This window comes from Desmodus rotundus, chromosome 9 (assembly GCF_022682495.2).
Source record: "Desmodus rotundus isolate HL8 chromosome 9, HLdesRot8A.1, whole genome shotgun sequence".
NCBI classification, from domain to species: Eukaryota; Metazoa; Chordata; class Mammalia; order Chiroptera; family Phyllostomidae; genus Desmodus; species Desmodus rotundus.
Genome location: NC_071395.1, coordinates 77440641 through 77461119, shown reverse-complemented (window position 1 = coordinate 77461119; position 20479 = coordinate 77440641). Strand labels below are relative to the sequence as shown.

At 42.9% G+C, this 20479-nt stretch overlaps 1 protein-coding gene, 1 non-coding gene and 1 pseudogene across 2 annotated transcripts in view; 2 read left to right on the top strand and 1 right to left on the bottom strand.

Annotated features, from left to right (window-relative positions):
• Positions 1-20479, top strand: part of VPS53 (VPS53 subunit of GARP complex) — a 127302-nt gene that overhangs the window by 12001 nt on the left and 94822 nt on the right. The gene's annotated exons all lie outside the window — the stretch shown is intronic.
• LOC112308972 (U6 spliceosomal RNA) lies at positions 188-291 on the top strand. Its single transcript, XR_002975183.1, has one exon. It is a non-coding gene; the product is annotated as a U6 spliceosomal RNA (small nuclear RNA).
• Positions 10606-11754, bottom strand: LOC112308914 (large ribosomal subunit protein P1 pseudogene; annotated as a pseudogene).

The window sequence follows — 20479 nt, the reverse complement described above, 5'->3', positions numbered from 1 at the left end:
GAGGTCATCGGTTCAATTCCCAGTCAGGGCACATGCCTGAGTTGCAGGCCAGGTCCCAGTTGGGGGCATGTGAGGGTCAACTGATTGATGTATCTCTCACACATTGATGTTCCTCTCCTTCTGTCTCCCTCCCTTTCCCTCTCTCTAAAAATAAATAAATAAAATCTTAAAAAAAAAATACTTTTAAGTGCTCGCTTCGGCGGCACATATACTAAAATGGGAACGATACAGAGATTAGCATGGCCCCTGCACAAGGATGACACACAAACTCATGAAGCATTCATAATTTTGTGTTCACCACCCAAAGCATTCATAATTTAAAAAAAAAAAAAAAAACCTTAAAAAACAAAAACAAATAGCCCAATTAACTATGGGCAAAGGACTTGAGACATTTCTGCAAGGAAGACATAAGATTAGTCAGTAAGTACATGAAAAGATGCTCAACATCATAATTATTAGGGAAATGCAAAGTACAACTACAGTGAGATAGAACCTCACACCCAGTAGGGAGACTGCTATCAAAAAAACAGAAAACAAGTGTTAGTGAAGATACGGAGAAATTGGAACCCTTCTGCACTGTTGGAATGTAAAATGGTACAGCGGTGTATAAAACAGTAAAGAGGTTCCTCCAAAAAATTAAAAAATAGAATTACCGTATGACCCAGCAATTCCACTTCTGGGTATATACTGAAAAGAATTGAAGGCAGGGTCTTAGAGAGATCTTCGTATAGCTATGTTTATAGCAGCATTATTCGCAGCAGGTAAAACGTAGAAGCGGAGTGTCCATTGACGAATGAGTGGATGGCAAAGTATGGTGTACGTCTGCGATGGGGTGTTATGCAGCCTTACAAAGGAAGGAATTTCTGACACATGCTGTAATAGGGATGAACTTGAAGACATTATGCTAAATGAAGTAATCCAATCACACAAAAAATACTCTATGGTTCCACTTGTATGAAGTACTTAGGAAAATCATAAAGTCAAAGTATAATGATAGTGCCAGGAACTGGGGGAGAATGGAAAATTATTGTTTGATGGGTACAGGGTTTCAGTTTTACAAGATGAAAGGAATTATGGGGATGGATAGTAATGAGGGTTGAACAATGATGGGGATGTATTTAATACAGTCGATTAAAAATGGTTAAGATGATACATTTTATCATCTTAACAATAAATTTTAACAAATTTTAAAAATCAGGATGGAGATAACATTCATATTTTGCAAAAAAAAAAAAAGTAATGTGACATAGCTCCAGTTCTTTATACCTAGTTTTGTCGGCAAACAGGTAACTGTAGATTCATTTTAGAGTTTTACATTTCCTTTGGATCTAGCTAAGGAGGGCTCCTGGAAGGGAATGAAGGGGAAAAGTATCTGGAAGGGAGGTTTTCTTTAATAATTCAGGGGCCAGATATTATCTATTAGCTATTTTCCTTTTCTTTTGGATGTCTTTTTCCTGTTCAGGCATCGTAGTTCAGAAATTGCTACCTAACAGACATGCCAGCAAGTCTTTTCTAGTCTTCCTCTCACACAACGCCTGGCTCTCCCTTTTCAGTACCAATTCGCTTAAGTCGGGTATGCACCTTCATAATAGCTTCAGTTCTGCTGTTTGTCCTGTTCGATATTTTTTATTACAGCTGATTTCTTTTTAAAAAAATTTTAATTGAATGTATTCGGGTGACATCGGTTAATAAAATTATGCAGGTTTCAAGTGTACAATTCTGTAATTCATCATTTGTATATTGTACTTTGTGTTCACCACCCAAAGTCAAGTCTCATTCCGTCGCCATGTATCCGCCCTTCACCTATTCACCCAGTCCCCGCATCCCTACCCCCTCTAACAGCTGTCAGTCAGCACAGTGATTTCTTAAGGTGTTAATTATGCTACCCAGATTTTTGGAAGGTGGGTGGGGGTATAATCCTATGTAGAAATTTCCTCATCTTATATTCTTAGCTCAGAGGTGTTGAGTCTCTTTCTTCTATATTTTCAGTTTTATCCATTTCTTTATTTTTCCTACATTTTATGACTGACTTTCTTTTCCTCTTAATAATCATCTTCTATTGGTCTGTTTGTAAGTGGTCTACCTTCTTCTTTGTTCTCACAATCAGTATTTGTGTACAGACATACCAGATTCCTAAAACTGGTCCTATTCCCCAGTCCTTGCCTAACTTTTAGTCCTTGTTGCTTTGTTTTAACCAATGAGGCTTCACTTCTCCGGCAGGTGAGGCCTGTGTGAATGGGGTTTTTAGAGGTAATAAAGAGTAAGAGGGAGCTCTCAGCCTCATTCTGTTCTTTAACTTTCCCGCTATATGTCTGGTTGTGTCATTCACATCTTCAGAACCCTCGGGGGCCTCTGTCTACCAAACTAAACCCAAGTTCCTTTGCTTGGCAGCGTGCAGTGCCGCAATGGACCTTTCCAGTTCTGTCTCCTGTGCTTCCTCCACACTGAAGACTTAGTGCTCTGCAAGCATGCCCCGTGCTTTCTGGACCTATGGTCATGTGCTTCCTTTTGCCTAAAATGCTTCTCTTTTTCTTCCAGTAGTTTCATTTCAAAATCTTACCCATCTAAGGCCCAGCTCAAATTACTTCTTTCAGGAAATTTTCTGGTTAGCTTAGCTAGACAAACCGAAGGACTCGGGATTTTAGAACTAGAAGGGATTTGGAACTCCTCTGGTGCACTCCTCTCATTTTACAGTTGAGAAAATCGATCTGAGTACCCTTCGGTGCGTCAGCTACATTCCTTTCTGCCTGCGGACTCCCGCAGCCCATGCTTTTTGTTCGGCTTCCCTGGTCTCCTTTGACTTAGGAGTGAACACGTCTTGTGCCCTTGACTCGTTTGTAAGCTCCGTGAGGCAAGAACTGCTTCTTCCTTATCTTCACGTTTCTCAGAACACGCAGTCCATGTGTAATAACAGTTTATTCAACTGTATGGCGTATTTGGTCTGTGTGAGATTATTTGTTAATTGTAAATTAACAGAGGCTCTTTACCATAAAAACATCATTTTGATCAGTGTATGTGTTCCTTTAAAGTTGTTTAAAATTAGATTTGTATATACTAGTCCCAACATATTACTATTAATAGTAATATTAATAATATTACTGAAATATTAATAACACTACTGTTTACTGCAATTTAACCTGTATTTAGAATGGCTCACTAGGAACCTTAATGCATGTAAGAGAGTCTCAGGTATTTAAAGTTGCACGAATGTGAAAATAAAGTAAATGATTCCTCAGAACTTTTGGTTGGGTTATGCTATGTAGCTACGTACCTTTTAGTCGGTTGTGTTTTAACCTGTGGTCACAAAGGAGCAGTGTCGAGAGTCGGCCCAGCATTAGACAGCTTGCAGGAATGTCGGCCTTCCCCACCTCACGTATTAATAGGTTACAGGTTGCTGCAGAGCAGGGCAGGTCATATTTCAGAGAGCTCTAAGACCAATTTTCAAGAACGTTTAGATAGCATTTCAATCTGTGATGGAATTTTGTATTCGTCTCCTTAGAATCCAGACAAAAAGGAAGCCCAGAAGAAATAATTGCTTTTCCTGTCATCCCCTCCATCTGTCTTTTCCAACAGTTTGTAATGCAAGCTGAGGTAGAGACTTCTCTCCCCCCGGGGAGCCTTTGAGTCCTGGCCTTGTCACCTCCTAAGGGTGGAAGCCTGGCTGTCCAGCCCTGGCCGGCCGGTGGTTTGCTGAAGGGAGACTCTATTGGACTGGCACAGACTGGGGACAGTTATGGAGGTTCCAAAATACTGAGTTTTATAGGTCAACAGGCCCCAGGTTTTTTCCTCTTTGCTGGGACAGGGGAAAGTTTGCTTTCAGATTTTGTTTCCTGAGCTTCTGAGGACCACTCAGGCAGAGAGCAGTAATATGGACAAAAGGAAGTTTTCCTTTCATAAATTCCATCTTGATTGTGTTCAGCCAGAACAGATATGCTTTTATCTGTGCAAATAAGGGGAAAGTATTCACCTCACACTTACGGTGTCTTAAAAGACATTTTTAGCAGAAACACTCTTTCTGAAAAGCTGTATTTCTTACTCAAAAATTATTTGTGGGAAAGGAGTAATTTAGCAATTGAAGACACGACGAGGCCATTTCTTTAGTTTCTTGATATTTCTGAAGTACCAGCTGCCTGATTAGCCCTCTGCTATACACTTTGGAGAACCTTTGATTGCTGACCGCCTCCTGTGTGGGTGGACTTGGGCTGGGCTGGTCTGTGGCCTCTTCTAACCAGACTGTAGGCTCGTACAAAATTATTACTGCACTGAATTCTCCCCATTTTTATCTGTTGAAATCATCAGGCAAAAGCTTTAATTAAATGCCCACATGTTTGAAACTTTGTGGGATAACATGAGTCAGTTCAACAAGTACTTGATCTGATATGCAGTGAAACTTCCAGAGCTTCCCAAGGATTAAAATGGGCAACTTGAAAGTAGGTAGAAAGAGAGTGGAGTAGAGGAGTGGGTTAGGAGAACAAAAAGTCGGCATGTGAAATTTCAGGAGTGGCCAAACCTTGACCAAGTCCCAGTAAGCTGACAGTCACCGAGAGAGGGTCAGCCACTGAGCTTCTGTCTCTTCAGTGGCCTTTGGCCACAATGTGAGTATTGCATCAGAGCAAGACTAATTAGTTTGGAAGGGGAACAGAATTATTACAATAGTTCCGCCTTAATCGTGGGGAAGACGTTCTAGCACCCCTCATGGATTAGCTGCCTAAAATCATGGATAGAACCAAACTTACACCTTTTCACTTAAAGGCAGCACTGTACTGCGTCTCTTTGGCAGATCTGAATTGCCGGCATCACCATTTTTGCTCTTTGGGGCCATTCTTAAGTGAAATAAGGGTGACTGGAACACAGGTACTGCAATACTGTCACTAAGGGGCGGGTAGCATGTACGGCGTGAATATGCTGGACAAAGGGATGATTCATGTCCCGGGCAGGTGCGGTATTTCAGAATAAGATGCAATCTAAAGCTTATGAATTGTTTGTTTCTGGAATTTTTCAATACATATTTTCGGATTGCAGTTGACTGCACGTAACTGAAACCATGCAAAGCGAAACCTCAGATAGGAGGGGACGGCTCTGTTGCCATGTCGAGCTCTGCTCACTGAAACTTTGATTTGGAAGAAAGGTGCGTTAGACAATGGTAGCACGCCATTCCACCCAGTTCAGGAATCCTTTCTGTGACATCTCTGACATTTCATTATCCTGCTTCTGCTTGGAGACTTGCGGCGATGGGGAACTCGCTACTCTGTTATTCCACAGGACAGTCTGTTCCAGTTCTGTAGAGCTTTAATTGCAAGAAACTTCTTTCTTCGACTGAACTGAAGTAGCAAAATACACCTCATTGTAGCTTCTCGTTGATCTCAGTTTTGCCAGCTGAACTGATGTGAGCCTAATCCCGTTTCCTTATTACAGCTTCTAAAATTTAAAATGGATATTATGTTCCTTTTTCTGGGCTAATCATTCTTCGTTTCTTCAACTTTATGATATGATTTCCAGACACTTTATTATCCTCGTTGTCTCACAGTTTGTCAGCATCCGTCTTAAAATGTGGTTCCGGGCCAGGCACACACAGTGTGTGAACCTACAGGGGGCCAGTTTCTAGACGGGGCTTGTTCACTCGGTACCTGGGAGTTTAGGGAGTCTGTCAGCTCCCTGAAATTAATTGTAAAATTTTACATGACCGACATATTTTTGAAGAGAAGATACTGATTTTTCTAGATTCACTAAGGAGTGTGTGACTCTTTAGAAGTTAGGGGCCATTGATTTAGGCACTGTTCTTCCATTTCTTTGGGCTGGGTGACATTTTTGGAAGCTATGTCATACCGTTGGCTTCTGTTGAATTGGCAGTTATCTGGATAACTCCCAGGTCAAGAGTTGCAGAGCCCTGCTGAGCTGAGAAATGGCTCCGGCAGGCCAGTGTGCATCCAAATGTCCACCGGGGGCGTGGATGTCCTGTCTAAAGGAGACGACCACAGTCCAGTCCTAGCCGATTGTTGTCATGTCTGAGTGCAAACCCAAAGTTGCCAGGTCTATCAGTTTTTCACGAAAAGCCAGAAAAAGACTTTTATGTTACCCTCCCAATTTTTAAATGTTGGCCTAGTGTGTTTCACAAATCCTGCAAAGGCCAAACAAAACACACCCGTGGGCCAGCAGTTTGCAGTATCTGCCCCAGGTCTTTTTTATAGGCTTTAAAACTCTTCCCTTCTCTGTTTGTTTAAGAGGTTCTTTGAAATCAAGTGCTGGGCTTTCTGTGTCTCACCCTTGGTTTCATCTTGCTGGTTTTGCTCAATTGTTCCAGCCTGTTGAGGCCTTTTGGAACCTTGATGACCTTCCCAGTTTCTCACCGGCAGGTTTGCCAGACGTGCCTTCTGTGTCTTCATTCAAGTTGTAGACGGGAAAGTTGAACGGGATGGGTTCAGCGCGGGTGCCGTGCTATGTGAGACTTCTCGTTCTTCTCCTTCTTCTCCTCCTTTAATACAAAATGCCAGACTGGAAAACAAAGAACTTCTTCCTCTCATCACTATCTGTGCAGGGTTGTGCTTCTTAATTTTTCCATGTCTTCACTTTCCTCAGGAAATGAGGCTAATCATTCTTGCCTTCTCTTTTCATAGAGATATCATAAAGATTTATTAATTAAATCAGCAAAGCATGTGGCCTTCCAAGGAGAAACTGTTCTCTGCTTCTCATCCCCAAAATTAGCATATCACCTAATTTGGGCCCTGGAACTAAAAGAATTGTGCAGTAGGTGGATGGTAGGACTTCACAGCACAGCGCTGGTCTCCATTGTGTGGGATTTTGCCTCCCGAATGGTCAGCTCTCTAGCCGGGTGATTTGAATCCTTTCCCTCCATCACCTTATTTATTTATTTATTTATTTATTTATTTAAATTTTGATTTTATTGTTCAAGTACAGTTTTCTGCCTTTTCCCCCCACCCCAGCCCAACCCCCAGCCCTCCCTATCTCCCTCCCGTTTCCACCCTCCCCCTGTTATTGTCCATGTGTTCTTTGTAATTGTTCCTACAAACCCTTCACCCTGTTCCCGTGAAATTCCCTCCCCGCTCCCCTCTGGTCACTGTCAGCCTGTTCTCAATTTCAGTGTCTTTGGTTATATTTTGCTTGTTTGTTCGTTTTGTTGATTAGGTTCCTGTTAAAGGTGAGATCATATGGTATTTGTCTTTCACCGCCTGGCTTATTCCTCCATCACTTTAAATGTATCCTTTCTCTCATCTTCTCTGGGAGGAAAACAAAGCCCATTGATGGAAGAAAATAAATGGCATCAGCATTAAAGAGACCATAAATAGTTTGGGGGGGAAAGGCAACCATCGCTCACTTCCTCCTATTGGAACATAAATCTAACACAGTCGAGCTTTTGAAGTACAGGCTCAGATTTTTCCATCAGTAATCGAGAATGGTTAGGCATTTTTGTTTCTTTTCAATTTTTTTGAATTCTATTTTTCAGAATGCCCTCAGATAACACTAAACTTCAGAAACTGCTAGGGCCTGAGAATGACTTGTGAGTGCAGAAAGGTTCGGTGGGGGTCGTGCTGGAGGTGAGTTGTAGGTCAGCCTTTTGTAGGGGCACGGTGTCCCTGGATGTGACCGTGGCTCTGCACCGTTCCCTAGCTGGGGTTTCTTACCCTGAGTGCAGAGGTCAGGTTGGCATGCCTGTATTGGACAAGTTGAATCCAAGTGAATGTTCAATTTTGCCTAGAGCACTAGCGTGCTATTGACTGTAGCCGAGGCAAGGACTTCTAGAATGTCCTTTATTTAGCTCTGTAGTGACTGGCTGCAGTCTTCCTTATCACTGTGCTTCATCCTGCTAATTGCACATGAGCCTCGATAAGTACTTTTTGGCAGAGTGACATGTCTGCTGCATATTGGAACCCTCTGCCACTTGTCCGCTAGATCTCTTCTTTTTAGATAAACTATAAAGAATCCAAACAGCTGTCTTCTCTCTCCTCTGTGTATAAGACTGAGCATTTTATTTGAATCTCTAAGAATTGGGGTAATCGGACATTGTCACTAATGTAATGTTGGGTGGCAGCCTGGTCAAGTGAATTTAAATTTTGGCTCTGCCACACTCTCTCTCTCTCTCTCTCTCTCTCTCTGTGACCTTGGACAAGTTACTTAACTTCTCTGAGCCTCGGGTCCTTCATCTGTGACACGGAGATTTTACCTGCTTCAGGGTGGTGGGGATTAGTTTTTGTTTAAAAGCACTGAGCACAATGTCAGGCTCAGTTGTGCTTAGTTAGTGGCAGTAATACTGCTGCTGCTGATCATGATGTCACCCACCGGCAGATGTGTTCCTAATTCCGTGCATGCAGCCATTTGTCAGGTTCCTGTAGCTTTTCCACCAGCTCCGCTCCTTTCTACCCCTACCGCCCTGCTTTAAAGCAACTCTAGGTTTGCCTGATCTGAAAGCCCCCTCACTGTCCGCAGTGTGCTGTTCTCTGAATGCAAAGTGCAGCACAACTTCCCTGTGTCCGAAATATCTGCTATTGGAAAAGAGGCAGTGAAAGACTCCACTCTCTTGTCCTGTCCTTAAGACGCTTGCCAGGACTGCCCCTCACTCAGGGGTTTAAGGCTTTTTTAAAAAGTCTTCACGTGAGGTATGTTTATTGATTTTAGAGAAAAAGACAGAGATATCAGTGTGGGAGAGTTGCCCCCTGTGCGTGGATCGAGCCTTTTGTTGTATGGGACGATGCTCCAACCCTCTGAGCCACCTGGCCAGGGCTCAGAGGTTAAAGACTTTTGAGAGGTGGGTTTGAGCAGGGGTGAGGGTTGTCAGGGCTTCATGCTTTTCCTGTGGTGCCCACTCGTCTCCTCCACAGCTGCGCCCGTAGGGTGCTCTCGCCAGTCTCCCATTCTGCCTGCAGTTTTTCTCATGAGCACCCAGCAGAAGTCTTGGCAAAGAGCTTCAGAGTGGGTGCAAACTCCCCGGTGGGTGCAGCTCTCAGAGGTTCTGTACTGTTGCACTAACCCTGCACTTGGCCATTAGTAATTTGTTAAACTTCCTGGTTGATTCCTTCTTGCCTGCTTGTATAGCAAGCCTGTCTCCATCTTACATTCTGTCCCATAGGAGAGGCATCCTTTGGTGTTCTCTCTCTCCGCGAAGGGCGGTCCCTTCTTCATTCTCAGGATACTTAGTTGCCTTCAGCTCTCCGACGGGTTCAAGAAAAGTTTTGATTTTTGCAGTTTACTTATTTATTTTTTTCATTGTTAATATAAGAGCCACACTCTTTCCAGCTTTCTGCATCCTAGGCAGTGGATTTTAATATAGCAGAGTGCAAGTTCATTAATAAGATTTCAGATTCCGTATTTCACATGCCATATTGCTAATGTTTAAAAATCTACCACTTTTCATGTTTTGGAGCAGTTTCAAAAAGGATTGTCAATGAGTACCTGAAAAGGGCATTGAAATATTTCTTTTCTAACTATATACAGGGTGGGGCAAAGTAGATTTACAGTTGTGAGTATATGAAGTTTATTCTTGTACTATTTATTAATTATTGTATTGTATTCCATACAAACAACTGTAAACCTACCTTTGCCCCACCCTGTATCTGTGGGAAGCCAGATTTTCATCTTATTTTTCGACCAAAACAACATATTACAACAGATTCAACGCAGAAGCATATGTGAGAGTCTAGCTGGAGTCTGCTAACGCGGACACTGAAGGTATTTGCAAAGACACTGAAACAGGGCCCCTCTTCTCAAGACACTTATTTGGTTTGGGGGAAGTGTAGTTATTTTTCATATAAACATGTTATTTATGTTAACATGTAGTGGGTTTATTATTGTTATTTTATTTTATATTTTTTAAACAGACTTTTAAAATACTTTATTTCATTTTTAAAAAATTTTATTTATTATTTTTAGAGTGGGGAAGGGGGGAGAAAGAGAGGGAGAGAAACATCAATGTGTGGTTGCCTCTCATACGCCCCCTACTGGGGACCTGGCCTGCAACGCAGTCATGTGCCCTAGACTGGGAATCAAACTGGTGACCCTTTGATTCGCAGGCTGGAGCTCAATCCACTGAGCCACACCAGCCAGAGCTTATTATTGTTCTTTTAAAATGAATTAATAGGTAAATATTTTTAAGCTTCTCAGTTTTAATTTCCAATATGGTATAAATCCACATAAATAAAACCTTTTGGAGACCTCAGTTTTCACAAGTATAAAGGGATCCTGAAATTAAAAGTTTTAGAAATGCTCTTTCTGAATAATATTTCAATATTAAATAAGTAGGGATGGCCGGCAGTTTGTTCTTGATTTTAATGGCAGTGACTCCAGGTAGCGTATTTGTTCATTCACTCATTTAGTAAATATTTAATGAGTGCCTTCTGTGTGCTGGGCCCTATTCTAGGCGTTGGGGATAAAGCAGTACACATGGCAAAGGCCCTTCTCGCCTGGAGCTGACACCAACTGTGATGTTTCTGCTCCCAGATTCAGTGGCTGTTTTAGGAGTTGTCCTTATGACCTTGGTTCAGGAAGCCTGTTTGCCAGGAAATAGATGTTGAATTGTCACCTGCCTTTTCAGCTTCTACTAGTATGATCATATGGCTTTTTCATTTTGTTTATTAGCTTATGGTTTTAAAAACATTATAACCCTCAAATACCTGCTGGGTTATTGTGTATTGTCCTTTTAATATATTGTTGAATCCTGGGGTTTTTATCTGGGATTTTTATTCATTTTCAAAAGCTTCATTCCTTTTTGATGACTGAGTAATAATCCATTGTGTGTAAACACCACATTTTGTTTTGTTTTTAAAGTTCAGATTTTTATTGACCGTGTTACAAAAGACGTTTAGTCAAATAGTCCAAAGCCCATGTCATCATCAGACTCCTCAGATTGGTCTTTCTTTTCTTCAGCTGGGGCAGCAGCCATTGAGGGGGCAGGACCTCCTGCTGGTGCCGCACTAGCTGCTGAGCAGGTCCACCAGCCCCTGCATTGCAGATGAGGCTCCCACTGTTGACACTGGCCAGAGCCTTTGCAAACAAGCCTGGCCAGAAAGGATCAACATTTACACCAGCTGCTTTAATGAGGGCATCGATCTTATCCTTTGTCACTGTCACCTCATTGTCGTGCAGGATAAGGGCCAATTAGATGCAGGAGAGCTTCGAGACAGAGGCCATGGTGTGGGCGAAGGCTGGGTGAAGGCTGGGTGAGTGTCGCCGGGACTGGTGCGAGTCACCGGATGAAATGAGGGCCTCACGCCAACACAGCCTTAGCTTCCGCGGAAGGACTGAGCACCTTAGCGGCAGCTGGCGAAAGCCACCACATGTTGTTTATCCATTCACCTGTTCACGGACACTGGGGTTGTTTCCACCTTTTTGGCTGTTGTGAACAATGCTGTAATGAATGTGGACCTGCACACGTCTGTTTGCGTTCCTGCTTCCATTCCTTTCAGTATATACCTAGGCATGGGCTTGCCGGAACATACGGCAATTTTTAATCATCTCAATATTTAATCTCTTTGGAAACACTTTTTCCATATTGTTCTGAACTTTAGTAGATCTATTTTCCACTAGACGAGCACACATTCCTGTTTTGTCTTCATTTAGTTCACACAGACTGTGTATTTCAGATTAGCTATGAAGTCTCAAGTTTTTTGTGTTAAGTACTAATGATAGTGATGCTGACTCCCCACAAAAAAGAAAACTCCTGTGGTTGTTTCTTTTAATTAGCAAGTCCAGCAGTTGGACTGTGTGCTTCCTGACCTTAGAAACACAGCCAGCCCCACTTGTGTGCAGCAGGATTGTTAAAAATGGTTTGGGGAAAGCAGTGTGCCCAGAAGGAACAGTGACGTTTGTTATCCTTCTGAGCCATCTCCGTGTAAATTGGCAAGAAGGTCAGGCATAGCTTTTGCCATCTGCTTGTTTCCATGTTAAAGGCAGTCACAAGTTTAAACTAGAGTTTCTCCATCTAAAGAGGAAAATGCCATTCATCACTACTGTAACTGCTCTGGCTGTTACCCAGGTTACTCTTGCTTTTGACTGCTAGTGGTCAGTGATTTTGGAAGGAAAATTCCATCCTTAGTTTGAGGTTGCACTTGAGAAAAATTGCAGTATTACTGCTGACAGGGCAGGGCTTTTTGGGTTTCAGGTCCTTGACACAAGAAGTTGTTCAGATATGTCTAAACAATGGATGGGAATTTGAAACTCTGCCTTCATGTAAGAACTTGACCTCTTTTTTTTCTCTCTTCCCTCTTTCAGCCATGGAAATACAGGATTTTGAACAGCATGAATTCAGTGCTGTGGTTGTTCTGTCAACATTTCCACTTATAAATCTCTGTTTTCAGTAGCCTGTAACACAGCTATAAAATTTCCTTTGCTCTAATTTGCACTCTGAGGACTCCTCTGGAAGGTTAATTTTGTAAAACTAGAGATAATGCTTTTTTTAGCTTGTTTGATTTGGTATTCTGTAGTCATTTAGATCTGTGATTTTCCACCTTTTTCATCACACGGCATACATAAACTAATTACTGAAATTCTGCAGCACACCAAACAACATATTTTTTACCGATCTGACAGAAAATATGTATATGTTGATTGATTTACAGAGAAAACCCAAAATAATGGTAATTACACTATCTGGCCCTGGCTGGTGTAACTCAGTGGATTGAGCATGGGCCTGTGAACCAAAGGGTGGCCCGTTTGATTCCTAGTCAGGGCACATGCCTGGGTTGCAAGCTAGGTCCCCAGTAGGGGGCGTGTGAGAGGCAACCACACATTGATATTTCTCTCCCTCTCTTTCTCCTTCCCTTTGCCTCTCACTAAAAATAAATAAATAAAATCTTTTAAAAATTTCAACTAAAAAAACTCCCCCAATATCTGGCCTTTATGCTTAAAACTGGCTTTTTAAAAAATTAGGTGCCTGTACTTGTATATGAGGATTTCTGTTACCAAGAATTAACCAGTCACATACAACCTTACATGATGTAACCAATAAAATACAACTCTATGATATGACATATGTTTATGGTTTAAGAAAAGGCATTTACACCAGACAGACATTGTTGTGTTGGCTGTTGTCAAATTTTCATTTGACAATTTAAGGGAAAAGAGGTCAGCGCCCCTGACTAGATAGCCGTGTATTGCATGTTTTTAGAAGGCTTGCAGTGCGCCCGTTGAAAATCACTGGTGCAGATGAAAGCTCTAAAGTAGACAAGACACTCACCCTCCTTCATGTTGTGTTGGAGCACAGGCCAGGATTTCTGACATTTGCTCCCACGTTACATCGTGGACTCTGAACAGATGCTGTGTTCACCTCTAGGTGTTGTGTATTTTACCCCTTAGAATACGGATGTTAGGCAAAATGTGTTAGTGCTTCTCTTACAACGGCCCCCGACTAGCAGGGGGACGTTCCTTCTGGAGATACATACACTGACAGATATATTTGATGGTCCAAATACTGTCTTTCACAAGTCAGAAAAAGAAGTGAATTAAGGAATCTTTACCCCACCTCAGACCTAATTACTCACTCTTGTCTCCTTGTCCTACTTGTGAACTCTTCTCATTCGCAGTCATATGGGAACAGTAGGGACAGATAGCTGACTATAATTCATATGACATCGTTTATGCTAGGCCAAGTACTACGGTTTTTTTTCATCAACTATTTGGAGATTCTGATCTTTGGAGACTTCGGGTCACTGGTCTAGCCTCTTGCGGTCTGGTGCCAGTACAGTTGTCAGCCCTGGACTTGTCCAGATCTCTAGAATGTACTCTTGTAAGACTAATATGTCTTTCTTGATTGATTCACTGTAAGCAAAGACACATTTTTTAAAAAGATTTTATTTACTGACTTTTTAGAGAAAAGGGAAGGGAGGGAGAGAGATGGAGAGAAACATCAACCATTTGCCTCCCACACATCCCCAGCTGCAGACCTGGCCCACAACCCAGGGAATCGAACTGGCAGCCCTTCAGTTCACAGAGATGCTCCAACTAACTGAGCCACGTGGCCAGGGAAAAGACACACTTTGAGTTGCTTTGCCAGTAGGTATATTTTGAGACATTTGCCTTGATCTATAATGCTAATGTCTATAAATGTTTATCTTATATTCTACAAAATACTGTTGCAAATATTATTTTACTGGATCCCTCTCAGCATGATGAAGAAACTGACGAAGCTGAGAAGCGCTCAGTGATGAGAGGAGACCACTGTGTTGACTGTACGCCTGTGGGACTGAAGAAAATTAAGTGAATAGGAGCAGAAAGTAGCTCGGATGGAACCGCAAGGGGTCTACCGCCTTAGGGCTTTGGGTAGAGACGGTGTCTGTAAAATCAGGTGAAGGGACATCTGCATGTCACCACAAAAGGATGTTTCTCCTGAATGAAGATCCATAATATAGATGAGAGTTACTAAGTGTCCAAAGTGAGAAGTGATATAGGAAGATTTGGGGGATCAGAATTTAACTTGGCAGCTGGGAAGTCCTAGCTATTTGGAGGAAATAGTCCTTTTGTTAAACTTGTACAAATTGTTTCTTTAAATGTGCCCCGTTTCCTAAAGTATTGACTTTCTGTACCTTTTATTCAGCAAAAGCAGCCGAGAGCCTTGCTTAAGCATTTCCTTCTCTTTTGTCATTTGGAGTTGCTGCTTTGCTGCTTAGCGTGCAGTCTCCGCAAGGGTTACGTTTCATCACAGGAAGCTGTGCCTGAATGCATTCACCACTTCCAGCTATTTCAGGGCTAACATATTTTAAGTTACAGGTGATAACAGATATAAGCAGAACTTTATAATGCAAATGTTTAGTCTTGTTTGGGCACTGCTGAACTTGTGTTCCAGCCTTGTCTTGTGATTTTTAATTTCTGGCTTGTCTCCCAAAAACCATAAAAATGAACTCTTTGGTTCACATTTTCAGTGGATGTGGTTTGCAGAAACATAAATAAAAGTAACTTAGGTGGAACAGAGCATTTTAATAAATAAGGTGAGAATTAGTCCTTTTGCTCTTTATATTCTTTTGGTCCACAAACTTGGAAAGAAATCTGTGCTTTAAATAAAGCCCCTTCATTCTCAGGGTTTCAGCTGAGGAATTAATATTAACACCAGTGACCCATCTGCGGGGTGCCCATCTGGTGTTTGACCAGGGCAGCCAGACCTAGAAGGTACCTGTTGTGTTGGAGGATCCAGGGAAGCAGGAGGCCGAGCACATGCAGTCATTCACAGCTCAGAGGTTCCTGTAGCCTCTGCTACTGTTTGGCACCATCGTGGGGAATGGGCTGCGTTATTATTGCTGAGTCCTCTTAACGCATCTTCTGCTCCAGCTGGTGATGCCCTGTTTCCATAGCAGCAGCATCTCTCTGAGGTACCCCGTGGCCAGCAGTATCAAGAGAAGGGATGTTCCATAAATAGTCTGCTTACCCCTAGGTGTCTACCTTTAATAGATGTCACGGGCTGCTGTTTAGGGCTCATCAGAGCTGCTAGTCCTCAGCAATACTTTTGGTCTCTTGAGCAGTCCCCTGCTTTCCAAAGGATTCATTACTCATACTTCTCTGTATCATTCTTATAGTTTTGTCTGTTTCTTACATGTGTTCCTTACAAGGTCTTAAAAGACAAGTCCCTGTCTAGTGGTCTTTTTCTCTCAGTGTCTAGCACAGTGCCTATAGTAGGCCCTCACTTTGTACGGCAGGACTGAACAAAAGATCGAAATCTTTCTTCTGGAGAATGTCTCGTTTTCCATGTGGTTTGAGGAGACCATCCCCCTGACCCATGGGCCATTCTTACGTGTCTGCCTGCAGATGTTGAACTTAATCAGCTCACTTAACAAAGCTCTGGAAGATGGGTCGGCACCCTCAGCTCTTATGTGGAATATGGCATTTCATCTTGGAGGTTTGAGAATAATGTTAATCGTTGCCATTTAGTGAGTCCTTTATGAGCTGAGTCCTCCATCAGGACTTTTGCAGTTGCAGAAGACGAAGTTCTGTCATACTGCTCTAGGCAAAAGGGGGGATTATTTGGAAAGCTCTCGTGTCTTGTCTTGAAGAAGTTCAATGGTCAGACTGTCAGATGCTGAAAGAGTAGTGTCTCAGCCGGCCTCGTCAAACCACTGAAGCCCAGGACCGGAGTAACGCCCAGGATATCTCTACCTGGAGACCAGCCCCCTCCCCTTATGGAGGAAACTTACCACGATCTAACTCAATTTCACATCTTGGGGCTCCCACCACCTGAGAGAGATGAACTCTTTTCCAGTGCATTCTGGAAAGTCACAGGAAGACTGCATTTGGCTCAGCTTGGGTCTGGCCTGCCTCTGGGACAGCAGATGCCACAAGAACACGGTGAAAGGAAGATTCCCGGGAGCGAGGAGAGGTACTGGGGAAGCAGTTCCACGGTGCTCATTAGTAAGCCCCCTATCTTTCGTAACAAACAGCCTTTGAGGTAGCTGCTCTTGTACGTCTTCCAGAAGTGGTGAGTCTGTGCCTTCGAGAAGTTAAGTGGCTTGATGAAGATTGCACAATTAGTGGCAAAATCAACATAAAAATCCCAGCCCGCTGGTTCAAAACCTTGCTTTGAACTAATACAATGCATTGCTTTTCTAAACAGTAGGAAAGGAACCAGCAGATAGATGTATAGTTGGACAGTAGAAATAATGGCAGAATAGTGGGAAAACACAATTTTCTCTTCAGTAATCTCAAATATCAGCATTTCTTCTTTTCAAAGAACATAAAGCCATACCGGTTCTGGAAATCAGCAACCTTTGCTTCCTTCCTGCAGTGGCCACAATGGGATCTTAATCCAAAGTCTCTTAAAGACTGCCTGTGGACTCACAGGACACAGGCACTAGAATTCTCTGAGAGAGCAAACTGCAAAATTCGATGCTTCTAAGAACCAGAGGGGGTGTTCATTTCTCAAGGCATTTCCATCAGCTCAGATGCCCTCTTGTCTACACAGGTGGCAGACAATGGTTCTGAAAAATAAAAAGATGAAAGAAGAGAGCGGTAGAGTCTGCCGGGTTCCATGCTGCTTACCCTCTGTGCCATGACCTGGTGTGGCTCTGGGAGCCTGAGAAGTCCACTGAAGGAGGCAAGGAAAATGAGGAAGGATGGTTATAGTTAATGATGCACAAAAATGCAGGGACAGTGTGATCAGTTCTGCTGAGTCTTCTAGGCTAGCTCAGTGGGTTGCTTTGCGTCTCTCAATTGCAGAATGTGAGTTACTAAAGAAGACCAGTACAGTAACTGTTTCCTACTAACACCCTCGAATGCAGACTGCGGCCACGCTCCAGCGCTCAATTCGGAAACTCCAGTAAGGGTAGATTGAAAGCAGACATTTTTGGGTGATTAGTTCTGTTTTTAATCCACATACAGCTTGGGAAGGAAAAGGAGCCCTATTTTATTTTAAAGAGTGTCTAGGGACAGTGCCAGAATCTTTCAGCACATTTTCTGATTAGCCAGGTAGTAAAAGTATTTTAGTATTTTTAGCAAATAAAACCTTAACCTTTTGTAGGTCTTACGATTCTTCCAATTACAAAATGCTCTTCTTTCTGTGTAATCGATTACTAGAAATTAGATGTCAAATATTAGGGTGAGTTGAGAGTGGACTTGGTTGATGGGGTGACTGCTTTAGAAGAACCTTCTTAACTCTGGAAAATGAATTATATTAAATTTCCTTGACTTCAGTACATTGTTATAACAAGCAAAAGCATTCCAGCCTGAAAAAAAAGTCTGGCAGACAGTTTATCTTTCTTTAGGACTGAAATGTAAGACTGTGCGAGTCTTACTTGTTTGCTGGAAGAAAACAGTGGTACCCGCAGCAGAGATCATTCTGGTGGGGTGCCAGGTTGAGAATGGGAGAAGGAGACATAGAAACCCTTTGTCTGAGAAGGGGTTGTATGCTTCTTCGGACCTTCGCTTGGCCCTTTTTGCCTTTCTTCTCTGAATGTCATGTGCCTTAAGGTGTTTGACAAAAGACAGTGGCTATAGTCCCAATAACAGCATCGTTAGTACATGACACAACGAACGACATCACAGAATTCTGTGCAAAGCGTGCCCATAGGTCAGTCCTTTCGGGTGGGCAGTTGCCTGCAGAGACCTCTGCAGTGGCTGTTTGTATTACGACCCAACACTTTTTTAGAAGGCTCCAGTGTTTTTAGAATTTACTGGCCCCCTTGCAGCATTTTGGGCTTTAGACTCCGTATCAGCCAAGCAGGTAACAGTTACAGTGAGTGCGATGCTCTTTTCTGAACCACTGCTTCCGATCGTGCCTGGAGTTAGGGAAAGCATTCGGAGTGGTGGTCTCAGCACTGCTCCTCTTCTGAGAGGTGCCCCGTGCTAGTTTTAATCAGTTGGCAAGTATTCGTCAAGTTCTAGCTGTGCTCTAGCTTTGGTTAGATGCCAAAGGTGAGGTGACAATGTGATTTTGCCAGAATGATCTTTGAGAGTGAGAAGGAGCTACTAATAATTGTACTGAAACTGTAGTCATGAACTGGACCTATGGATGTGGAGACTGAAATGGAATCCTTGAACTATGGGGGTGTGAGAATGAATGCGTATCCTTGTACACACTCTGAAGGATACTTACAGCCCTGTTAGAGAGCTAATACTTACACTCTAAACAATTCCAGAACGTTATTTTTTTCAAGTTCTTTTCTGTAATTATCCTGTTACCTCTCTCCACCTCCCAAATCATTTTCTTCTCTTCTGTTGTATCATTTCCACATAGACATGTGCACACATCTCTTATCTTCAAATATTCACCCATTCACCCTGTCTATTGCCCCATTTCTCTTGTCTTAGAGCAAAAACTTCTTGAGAAAAAGTCTGTACCAGGCGTCAGCAAACTTCTTCTGTTAAAGATAGTAAATATTTTAGAGTTTAGGTGCCATGTGGTCTCTTACAGCTACTCATCTCTGCTATCGTAGGGTGAAAGTGGCCACAGATAATAGAATGGGATGGGTGTGTTCCAAGCAAACGTTAGTTTACACAAACAGGGGCAGGCTGGATTTGGCTCATAGGCCATTGCTTGCTGGGCCCCGCTCTATGCTCTCCGCCTGCACTTCATCACGTCATCATTGTCCACTGCCATTCCCTCGCCACCACTGAGGCTGCTCTTGTCAAGGTCACCATTGACTTCCCTGTTGTCAAATTCAGTAGCAATTCTCTGTCCTCATCTTACAAGCATTTTCAACAATATAGGACATAATTGCCCTTTCCTCCTCCTTCCAACACTTTCGTTTGGCTTTTGTGACACCACAGTCCTGTTTTTTCCCTCCTGTCATTGGTGGGTTTTCTGTTGCACCTTTTCTTTCTCCTTTTCTTCTAGACTCCTGAACACTGGAGTGCCCAAGAGCTCATCCCTGGGCCATTTTCTTTCTCTTCTCTTCTCATCCCTTCCCATCTCATCTAGACTCTCTTCCTAGGTGACTTCTTCCAGTCCTATAGACTGAAATATCATTTAAAAACTGAGGACTTCTAGATTTAAATCCCTGGCCCACACCTGTCTTCCAAGCTTCAGACTCACATGTCCAGTTTGGCTTTTCCACTTGATCTCAGGTAGACTGTGTACCCTGACACACTGGAATTCTCTATTTCCAGTCCCACTGCACCACACACAGCTGCCTGTTGAATCTATTCCGTTCCCTGTCTTTACTAGCTTAGTAAATGGAATAATTCACTGGCTTTTCAAGCCCAAACCTCAGAGTAATCCTTGATTCTTCCCTTCATCATCCACATCCAGTCCATCAGTGGGTCCTGCAGGTTATATTTCGTGTAAATTCCAAAACTGTTCCCCTTCTTCCCATCACCACTGGCCATCTCGCTTAGACCTTCACCTTCTCTCACCTGGACAACAGCAGCTTCCTAACAGGTCTTTCTCTCCTGGTTTCGCTCCTGTCTCTGTATGGTCCCCTGTCCACATAGTAGCCAGGGCAGTCTTTTACACATGTAAGCCACCCGCCAGTCCCTCGTTTAAACCCTTCAGTGGCTTCTCACTGCACTTAGAATACAATCCCATGCTTTTTTCCCCAGGCCTTTGAAGTCCATCATGCTCTAGTTCCTGCCTACTCCTCTAAACTATTTCTTAACACTCCCTGCCCCAGTACCACCCAGCCCTCTGCTGCCTTTCTTTGGGTCCTTGGAAACACCAGGGCCTTTTCTGTATCAGGGTATTACTTGCTGTTCTGTCCACTTGGGTGTCTCTTACTGCAGATCTCAAATCCTGACTCTTACCCTCGAGATCTCAGTTCATTTGCTCTTTCTCAGGAGACCTTCTGTGACCTTCGTTTCCCTGGCTCTCGTCATACTTCTCGTCATGCCTCCATCGCACCTGTCACACTCTGCAAGTCTCCTCTTCATGTATTGCTTTTCCACCGGCCACTTCTCAAAGGAAGTTCCTGAGGACAGAGAAGGGAACCATGTCTGTCTGGTCTGCCATTAGATTCCCAGGACCTACAATAGAGCCTGGCACATGGAAGATATTCAATAAGTATTTGTTCAGTGATTGAAGGAATGAATTAATGAAGTACTGACTAATGTAGGTGGG